Source organism: Salmo salar, chromosome 29, assembly GCF_965601325.2.
Source record: "Salmo salar chromosome 29, fSalSal1, whole genome shotgun sequence".
NCBI classification, from domain to species: Eukaryota; Metazoa; Chordata; class Actinopteri; order Salmoniformes; family Salmonidae; genus Salmo; species Salmo salar.
Window position 1 is genome coordinate 32313775 of NC_138319.1, and position 11347 is coordinate 32325121.

Sequence of the window (11347 nt, forward strand, 5' to 3'; positions counted from 1 at the left end):
CTGCGGCTATGGAACCCCGACCTGTTCACCGGACGTGCTTGTTGCACCCTCGACAACTACTATGATTATTATTATTTGACCATGCTGGTCATTTATGAACATTTTAACATCTTGACCATGTTCTGTTATAATATCCACCCTGCACAGCCAGAAGAGGACTGGCCACCCCTCATAGCCTGGTTCCTCTCTAGGTTTCTTCCTAGGTTTTTGGCCTTTCTAGGGAGTTTTTCCTAGGGAGTTTTTCCTAGCCACCGTGCTTCTTTCACATGCTTTGCTTGCTGTTTGGGGTTTTAGGCTGGGTTTCTGTACAGCACTTTGAGATATCAGCTGATGTACGAAGGGCTATATAAAAATAAATTTGATTTGATTTAAGGTCCTGTAAGGTAGTATAGTACTGTAAGGTGGTATAGTATATATATAGTATATAGTCCTGTAAGGTGGTATAGTCCTGTAAGGTAGTGTAGTCCATATAGTCCTGTAAGGTAGAATATCCTGCAATATATAGAGTATAAGGTCCTATAAGGTAGCATAGACCTGTAAGGTGGTATAGTCTTTTTATATAGTATACATTCCTGTAAGATAGTAAAGTCTATGTATAGTATATACTCCCATAATGTAGTATAGTCCTGTAAGGTTGGATAGTTTATATATAGTACATAGTCCTGAAAGGTAGTATGAGTCTGTAAGGCAGTATAATCTATGTATAGTATCTAATCCTTTAAGGTAGTATTGTCCTGTTTGTAAGTCTCTATATAGTACATAGACTATACTTCCTTACAGGACTATCTTTAGTATATCATCCTGTGAGGTAGTATAGTCTCTTTTTATTTATTTATTAATTTTTTTTATTTCACCTTTTATTTAACCAGGTAAGGTAGTTGAGAACAAGTTCTCATTTACAACTGCGACCTGGCCAACATAAAGCAAAGAAGTGCGACAGAAACAACAACACAGAGTTACATGGAATAAACAAGCGTACAGTCAATAACACAATAGAAAAAAAAGAAAGTCATTATACAGTGTGTGCAAATTGCATGAGGAGGTATGGCAATAAATAGGCCATAGTAGCAAAGTAATTACAATTTAGCAGATTAATATTGGAGTGATAGATGATGATGAGCAGAGGATGGTGTGTAAGTAGTGATACTGGTGTACAAAAGAGCAGCAAAGTAAATTAAAACAATATGGGGATGAGGTAGGTAGATTGGGTGGGCTATTTATAGATGGACTATGTACAGCTGCAGCGATCGGTTAGCTGCTCAGATAGCTGATGTTTAAAGTTAGTGAGGGAAATGTAAGTCTCCAGCTTCAGCAATTTTTGCAATTCGTTCCAGTCACTGGCAGCAGAGAACTGGAAGGAAAGGCGGCCAAAGGAGGTGTTGGCTTTGGGGATGACCAGTGAGATATACCTGCTGGAGCGCGTGCTACGGGTGGGTGTTGTTATCGTGACCAGTGAGCTGAGATAAGGCGGAGCTTTACCTAGCATAGACTTGTAGATGACCTGGAGCCAGTGGGTCTGGCAACGAATATGTAGCGAGGGCCAGCCGACTAGAGCATACAGGTCACAGTGGTGGGTGGTATAAGGCGCTTTGGTAACAAAACGGATGGCACTGTGATGGACTGCATCCAATTTGCTGAGTAGAATATTGGAAGCTATTTTGTAGATGACATCACCGAAGTCTAGGATCGGTAGGATAGTCAGTTTTACTAGGGTAAGTTTGGCGGCGTGAGTGGAGGAGGCTTTTTTTGCGAAATAGAAAGTTGATTCTAGATTTGATTTTGAATTGGAGATGTTTGATATGAGTCTGGAAGGAGAGTTTACAGTCTAGCCAGAAACCTAGGTATTTGTAGTTGTCCGTGTATTCTAGGTCAGAACCGTCCAGAGTAGTGATGCTAGTCGGGCGGGCGGGTGCAGGCAGCGATCGGTTGAAGAGCATGCATTTAGTTTTACTTGTATTTAAGAGCAGTTGGAGGCCACGGAAGGAGTGTTGTATGGCATTGAAGCTCGTTTGGAGGTTAGTTAACACAGTGCCCAAAGAAGGGCCAGATGTATACAGAATGGTGTCGTCTGCATAGAGGTGGATCAGGGAATCACCCGCAGCAAGAGCAACATCGTTTATATATACAGAGAAAAGAGTCGGCCCAAGAATTGAACCCAGTGGTACCCCCATAGAGACTGCCAGAGGTCCGGACAAAAGGCCCTCCGATTTTACACACTGAACTCTATCTGTGAAGTAGTTGGTGAACTAGGCGAGGCAGTCATTTGAGAAACCAAGGCTATTGAGTCTGCCAATAAGAATACGGTGATTGAATGAGTCGAAAGCCTTGGCCAGGTCGATGAAGACGGCTCCACAGTACTGTCTTTTATTGATGGCGGTTATGATATCGTTTAGTACCTTGAGCGTGGCTGAGGTGCACCAGTGACCAGCTCGGAAACCGGATTGCAGAGCGGAGAAGGTAGGGTGGGATTCGAAATGGTCAGTGATCTGTTTATTAACTTTGCTTTCAAAGACTTTAGAAAGGCAGGGCAGGATGGATATGGGTCTTTAACAGTTTGGGTCTAGAGTGTCACCACCTTCGAAGAGGGGGATGACCACGGCAGCTTTCCAATCTTTAGGGATCTCGGACGAAATGAAAGAGAGGTTGAACAGACTGGTAATAGGGGTTGCAACAATGGCGGCGGATCATTTTAAAAAGAGAGGGTCCAGATTGTCTAGCCCAGCTGATTTGTACGGGTCCAGGTTTTGCAGCTCTTTCAGAACATTTGCGATCTGGATTTGGGTGAAGGAGAAGCCGGGGAGGCTCGGGCAAGTAGCTGCGAGGGGTGCGGAGCTGTTGGCCGGGGTTGGTGTAGCCAGGAGGAAAGCATGGCCAGCCGTAAAGAAACGCTTATTGAAATTTTCGATTATCATGGATTTATCGGTGGTGACCGTGTCGCCTAGCCTCAGTGCAGTGGGCAGCTGGGAGGAGGTGCTCTTGTTCTCCATTAACTTTACGGTGTCCCAAAACTTTTTGGAGTTAGAGCTACAGGATGCAAATTTCTGTTTGAAAAAGCAAGCATTTTTTCCTGACTGACTGTGTGTATTAGTTCCTGACTTACCTGAACAGTTGCACATCGCGGGGACTATTCGATGCTATTGCAGTCCGCCACAGGATGTTTTTGTGCTGATCAAGAGCAGTCAGGTCTGGAGTGAACCAAGGGCTATATCTGTTTTTAGTTCTACATTTTTTTGAAGGGGCATGCTTATTTAAGATGGTAAGGAAATTACTTATAGTCCTGTAATTACTTATAGTAATTTACTTATAGTCCTGTAATTAGTATAATCCTGGGAGGTAGTATGGTCTATATATAGTATATAGTCCTGTAAGGTAGTATAGACCTGTAATGAAGTATAGTTTATATATAGCCCTGTAAGGTAGTATAGTCTATGTCTAATATATAGTCCTGTAAGGTGGTATTGTCCATATATAGTATATAGGCCTGTAAGGCAGTACAATCCTGTAAGGTGGTATTATCTGTATATAGTGTATAGTCCTTAAGGTGGTATGGTCTTGTGAGGTACGACAGTCTATGTACAGTATACTATATCATCCTGTAAGGTAGTTAATTCCTGTAAAGGTAGTATAGTCTATATATAGTCCTTTAAGGTTGTATAATCCTGATAAAAACGTGTTTAGAAAAAATGCTAAATTCTATGGAATTACTACATTGAACAAAAATATAAACCCAACATGTAAAGTGTTGGGGCCATGTTTCATGAGCTGAAATAATTGATCCCAGAAATGTTCCAATGGCACAAAAATCTTATATCTCACACATTTGTATACATCCCAGTTAGTGAGCATTTGTACTTTGCCAAGATAATCCATCCACCTGGCAGGTGTGCCATATCAAGAAGCTGATTAAACAGCATGATCATTACACAGGTGCACCTTGTGCTGAGGACAATAAAAGGCCACTCTAAAATGTGCAGTTTTGTCACACAACACAATGCCACAGATGTCTCAAGTTGAGAGAGCGTGCAATTGGCATGCTGACTGCAGGAATGTCCACCAGAGCTGTTGCCAGATAATTGAATGTTAATTTCTCTACCATAAGCCACCTCAAACGTCGTTTTAGAGAATTTGGCAGTAGGTGCAACAGGCATCACAACCGCAGAGGTATCAGTCAGTGACTAACAGATGCAGATCTGTACTCCCAGTCGTGAAATCCATAGATTAAGGGCCTAATGAATTTATTTCAATTGTCTGATTTCCTCAAATAAACTGTAATTTAGTCAAATATTTGAAATTGTTGCATGTTTCGTTTATATTTTTGTTCAGTATATAATATACAAAAAGGGGAAAATATGTACGTGGCAAAGTAAATAAAAGACAGAGTGGGAGTTGTTCTGTTGCAATGGTAAGCATGTGACAATTATCCCAAAGCAAACATACAAAGCTGAATGTTTGCTTTCAACTCTGGTTTCTTAAATGAAATCCAAGTTACTAAAGACTTCCAACATTTTTTAAATCCAACTTAGATCTTGTGAAATTCAGCCATAGCCTTCGTGCAGGTCTTCTCCCCTTATTTGATGAACGATGCTTATCTTGATTTCAAGCTTTGTAAGGTAGTGTGGGGTAAAATGGTTTCGTTAGCCTAAAATGCTATGAAATGCTTGAGTTGAATAGTGCTATTCACTGGTAATTTCCCCTGATGTCCAGTAACCTCTTCATACACCACAGAAAGGAGTGATTTGTTATTGTCTCATTAGCAACCAGGCTAAATTCTTGTTCTGTCTGTTTAGACTCTAAAGATCTTATCACTCCCCTATCTTCGACACGAACGCTGTGAGAACTGGTTAGTACCGGTTCTTGTTTGTACTATTCTTCTAAGGATGTGGAACCTCAGGATGTTATCCCTTCTCTTTTGTAAGCTTACCTCTCCCTAGAAGGGAGTATAGCTCTTTTTGTAGATGAAGTACACTAAATGACCAAAAGTATGTGGACACCTGCTCTTCGAACATCTCATTCCAAAAATCATGGCCATTAATATGGAGTTAGTCCCCCCTTTGCTGCTATGACAGCCTCCACTCTTCTGGGAAGGCTTTCCACTACATGTTTAAGAATTGCTGCGGGGACTTGCTTCCATTCAGCCATGAGCTTTAGTGAGGTCAGGCACTGATGTTGGGCGATTAGGCCTGGCTAATCGGTGTTCAATGCAGTTGAAGTCAGGGATTTGTGCAGGCCAGTCAAGTTGTTCCACACCAATCTCGACAAACCATTTCTGTATGGATCTGACTTTTGTGCCTTCCCCAAACTGTTGCCACAAAGTTGGAAGCACAGAATCGTCTATAATATGCTGTACTGTTAAGAATTCCCTTCACTGGAACTAAGGGGCCTGAACCATGAAAAACAGCCCCAGACCATTATTCCTCCTCCATCAAACCTTACAGTTGGCACTATGCATTCAGGCAGATAGCGTTCTCCTTGCATCTGCCAAACCCAGATTTGGCCGTTGGACTGCCAGATGGTGAAGCGTGATTCCTCATTCCAGAGAACGCGTTTCCACTGCTGCAAAGTCCAATGGTAGCGAGCTTTACACCACTCCAGCCGACCGTTGGCATTGCGCATGGTGACCTTAGGCTTGTCTGCGGCTGCTCGGCCATGGAAACCCATTTCATGAAGCTCCCGACAAACTGTTTTGGTGCTGATGTTGCTTCCAGAGTCAGTTTGGAACTCGGTAGTGAGTGTTGTAACTGAGGACAAATGATTTGTACGCGCTGTGCTTCAGCACTCGGCAGTCCTGTTCTGTGAGATTGTGTGGCCTACCACTTCGAGGCAGAGCCGTTGTTGCTCCTAGATGTTTCCACTTCACAATAACAGCATTTACAGTTGACCAGGGAAGCTCTAGCAGAGGAGCAATTTGACGAACTGACTTGTTGGAAAGCTAACATCCTTTGACGGTGCGACATTGAAAGTCACTGAGCTCTTCAGTAAGGCCATTCTAGTGCTAGTGTTTGTTTATGGAGATTGCATAGCTGTGTGCTCGATTTTATACACCTGTCTGCAACGCTTGTGGTTGAAATAGCCGAATCCACTAATTTGAAGGGGTGTCCACATACTTTTTGTGTGTGTATATACAGCATATAAAGACTAACATGTAAATAATGAAGTTCCTCCCCGGTATATCCAGAGAGAGAACTTCCTTGCAATTGCTTGAATAAACTCAACTGGAAAATGAGCTTTGCTTGATCCTTGGAACAAGTTTTCACTTTATATCTTGTGTTTATATTTTTGTTCAGTGTATATTTTTAAATTCAACAGCAAATACCTTCTACGGTATATTCCTTCTTTAAAGACCAACTAACCTGCAAATTAAAGGACATTAAAAACAGTCTGCTGTTTCTACTAGCTAAAGCCCACACACACACACACACACACACACACACACACACACACACACACAGACAATTCTTCATCAATGTTTATTGTTAAATTTAAAGGATGGAAGTGGCATTAAAGCATGTCCATACTAGTGCGTCTCAAATCAATATCCAGAATAGGAATGTCCTATTCAGTCAGGTAATATTGCCCGCATCAGGCTGCATTTTACAGTAATAATGCCTACATCAGGGAGCATTTTACAGTAATAATGCCTGCACCAGGGAGAATTTTACAGTAATAATGCCTGCACCAGGGAGCATTTTACAGTAATAATGCCTGCACCAGGGAGCATTTTACAGTAATAATGCCTACATCAGGCATCATTTTACAGTAATAATGTCTGCATTAGGCAGACTTTACAGTAATTATTATTTACAATGAGCTGGGTAGCAGGCAGATACTGTACATCTTAGTTTTCTTCCAGATAGAAACTGACAGATGTGGTTGGAAGTGATTGTAGTGAACATGCTTTTCATCCCTGGTCCAGGCGGGCCGCAGGATATGAATTATTGTCCTTACCCAAGTACGTGGAAATAGCAGGGTATGAATTACGGTCCTTACCCAGGTATGTGGAAATAGCATAATATGAATTAGGGTCCTTACCCATGTACAGTTGAAGTCGGAAGTTTACATACACCTTAACCAAATAAATGTAAACTCAGTTATTCACAATTCATGGCAAATAATCCTAGTAAAAATTCCCTGTCTTAGGTCAGTTAGGATCACCACTTTATTTTAAGAATGTGAAATGTCAGAATAATATTAGAGAGAATGATTTATTTCTGCTTTTATTTCTTTCATCACATTCCCAGTGGGTCAGAAGTTTACATACACTCAATTAGTATTTGGTAGCATTGCCTTTACATTGTTCAACTTGGGTCAAACGTTTCAGGTAGCCTTCCACAAGCTTCCCACAATAAGTTGGGTGAATTTTGCCCCTTCCTCCTGATCGATCTGGTGTAACTGAGTCAGGTTTGTAGGCCTCCTTGCTCGCACACGCCTTTTCAGTTCTGCCCACAAATTTTCTATAGGATTGAGGTCAAGGCTTTGTGATGGCCAGTCCAATACCTTAACTTTCTTGTCCTTAAGCCATTTTGCCACAACTTTGGAAGTATGCTTGGGGTCATTGTCCATTTGGAAGACCCATTTGCGACAAAGCTTTAACTTCCTGACTGATGTCTTGATATGTTGCTTCAATATATCCACATAATTTTCCCCCCTCATGAAGCCATCTATTTTGTGAAGTGCACCAGTCCCTCCTGCAGCAAAGCACCCCCACAACATGATGCTGCCACCCCCGTGCTTCATGGTTGGGATGGTGTTCTTCGGCTTGCAAGCCTCCCCCTTTTTCCTCCAAACATAACGATGGCCATTATGGCCAAACAGTTCTATTTTGTTTCATCAGACCAGAGGACATTTCTCCAAAAAGTACGATCTTTGTCCCCATGTGCAGTTGCAAACCGTAGTCTGGCTTTTTTATGGCGGTTTTAGTGCAGTGGCTTCTTCCTTGCTGAGTGGACATTCAGGTTATGTCAATATAGGACTCGTTTTACTGTGGATATAGATACTTTTGTACCCGTTTCCTCCAGCATCTTCACAAGGTCCTTTGCTGTTGTTCTGGGATTGATTTGCACTTTTCGCACCAAAGTACGTTCATCTCTAGGAGACAGAACGCGTCTCCTTCCTGAGCGATATGACGGCGATGTGGTCCCATGGTGTTTATACTTGCATACTATTGTTTGTACAGATGAACATGGTACCTTCAGGCATTTGGAAATTGCTCCTAAGGATGAACAAGACTTGTGGAGGTCTACAATTGTTTTCTGAGGTCTTGGCTGATTTCTTTTGATTTTCCCATGATGTCAAGCAGAGGCACTGAGTTTTTTTTTATTTCACCTTTATTTAACCAGGTAGGCTAGTTGAGAACAAGTTCTCATTTGCAACTGTGACCTGGCCAAGATAAAGAGTAGCAATTCGATGCATACAACAACACATACAGTGGATATAAAAAGTCTACACCCCCCTGTTAAAATGCCAGGTTTTTGTGATGTAAAAGAATGAGACAAAGATAAATCATGTTAGAACTTTTTCTACTGTTAATGTGACCTATATTGTGAATAATTCAATTGAAAAACAAACTGAAATCTTCGAGGGGGAAAAATGAAAAATAAAAACCTTACAATAGCCTGGTTGCATAAGTGTGCACACCCTCTTATAACTGGGGATGTGGCTGTGTTCAGAATGAACCAATCACATTCAAACTCATGTTAAATAGAAGTCATTACACACCTGCCATCATTTTAAAGTGACTCTGATTAATCACAAATAAAGTTCAGCTGTTCTAGTAGGATTTTCCTGACATTTTCTTAGTTGCAGCTCAGAGCAAAAGCCATGGTCCGCAGAGAGCTTCCAAAGCATCAGAGGGATCTCATTGTTGAAAGATATCAGTCAGGAGAAGGGTACAAAAGAATTTCCAAAGCATTACATATACCATGGAACACAGTGAAGACAGTCATCATCAAGTGGAGAAAATATGACACCACCAAGAACTGGACGTTCCTCCAAAATGTATGAAAGACGATAAAACTGGTCAGGGAGGCTTCCAAGAGGCCTACAGCAACATTAAAGGAACTGCAGGAATTTCTGGCAAGTACTGGCTGTGTGCTACATGTGACAACAATCTCCCGTATTCTTCATATGAATGGGCTATGGGGTAGGGTGGCAAGACGGATGCCTTTTCTTACAATGAAAAACATCCAAGCCTGGCTGAAGTTTGCAAAAACAAACATCAAGTCCCCCAAAAGCACGTGGGAAAATGTGTTATGGTCTGATGAAACCAAGGTTGAACTTTTTGGCCATAATTCCAAAAAAGTATGTTTGGCGCAGAAACAACACTGCACATCAGTCAAAGAACACCCACAGTGAAGCATGGTGGTGGCAGCGTCATGCTTTGGGGCTGTTTTTCTTCAGCTGGAACCGGGGCCTTAGTCAGGGTGGAGGGAATTATGAACATTTCCAAATACCAGGCAATTTTGGCACAAAACCTTCAGGTGTCCGTTAGAAAACTGAAGAGGAAGTTCACCTTTCAGCACGACAACGACCCAAAGCACACATCCAAATCCAAGAAAGCATGGCTTCACCAGAAGAAGATTAACATTTTGGAATGGCCCAGCCAGAGCCCAGACCTGAATCCAATTGAACATCTCTGGGGTGATCTGAAGAGGGCTGTGCACAGGAGATGTCCTCGCAATCTGACAGATTTGGAGCGCTTTTGCAAAGAAGAGTGGGCAAATATTGCCACATCCAGATGTGCCATGCTAATAGACTCCTACCCAAAAAGACTGAGTGCTGTAATAAAATCAATAGGTGCTTCAACAAAGTATTAGTTTAAGAGTGTTCAACAAAGTATTAGTTTAAGGGTGTGCACACTTATGCAACCAGGTTGTGAGTTTTTTTTTATTTTTCCCCCCTCAAAGATTTCAGTTTGTTTTTCAATTGAATTGTTCACATTATAGGTCACATTAACAAGAAAAAGTTCTGACATGATTTATCTTTGTCTCATTCTTTTACATCACAAAACCTGGCATTTTAACAGGGGTGTGTAGACTTTTTATATCCACTGTAGTTACACATGGAATAAACAAAACATACAGTCAATAATACTGTAGAACAAAAGAAAACAAAAAGTCAATATACAATGAGTGTAACTGAGGTAAGTTAAGACAATAAATAGGCCATGGTGGCAAATTAATTACAATATAGCAATTAAACACTGGAATGGTAGATGTGCAAAAGATGAATGTGCAAGTAGAGATACTGGGGTGCAAAGGAGCAAGATAAATAAATAAATACAGTATGGGGATGAGGTAGGTAGATAGATGGGCTGTTTACAGATGGGCTATGTACAGGTGCAGTGATCTGTGAGCTGCTCTGACAGCTGGTGCTTAAAGCTAGTGAGGGAGCTATGAGTCTCCAGCTTCAGAGATTTTTGCAGTTCGTTCCAGTCATTGGCAGCAGAGAACTGGAAGGAAAGACAACCAAAGGAGGAATTGGCTTTGGGGGTGACCAGTGAGATATACCTGCAGGAGCGCGTGCTACGGGTGGGTGCTGCTATGGTGACCAGTGAGCTGAGATAAGGCGGGGCTTTACCTAGCAGAGACTTGTAGATAACCTGTAGCCAGTGGGTTTGGCGACGTGTATGAAGCGAGGGCCAACCAACGAGAGCGTACAGGTCGCAATGGTGGGTAGTGTATGGCGCTTTGGTAACAAAACGGATGGCACTGTGATGTACTGCATCCAGTTTGTTGAGTAGAGTGTTGGAGGCTATTTTATAGATGACATCACCAAAGTCGAGGATCGGTAGGATGGTCAGTTTTACAAGGGTATGTTTGGCAGCATGAGTGAAGGATGCTTTGTTGCGATATAGGAAGCCGATTCTAGATTTAATTTCGGATTGGAGATGCTTAATGTGAGCCTGGAAGGAGAGTTTACAGTCTAACCAGACACCCAGGTATTTGTAGTTGTCCACGTATTCTCAGTCAGAGCCGTCCAGAGTAGTGATGCTGGACGGGCGAGCAGTGATCGATTGAAAAGCATGCATTTAGTTTTACCTGCGTTTAAGAGCAGTTGGAGGCCACGCAAGGAGAGTTGTATGGCATTGAAGCTCGTCTGGAGGTTAGTTAACACAGTGTCCAAAGAGGGGCCAGAAGTATACAGAATGGTGTGGTCTGCATAGAGGTGGATCAGAGACTCACCAGCAGCAAGAGCAACATCATTGATGTATACAGAGAAGAGAGTCGGCCCGAGAATTGAACCTGTGGCACCCCCATAGACTGCCAGAGGTCTGGACAACAGGCCCTCCGATTTGACACACTGAACTCTATCAGAGAAGTAGTTGGTAAACCAGGCGAGGCAATCATTT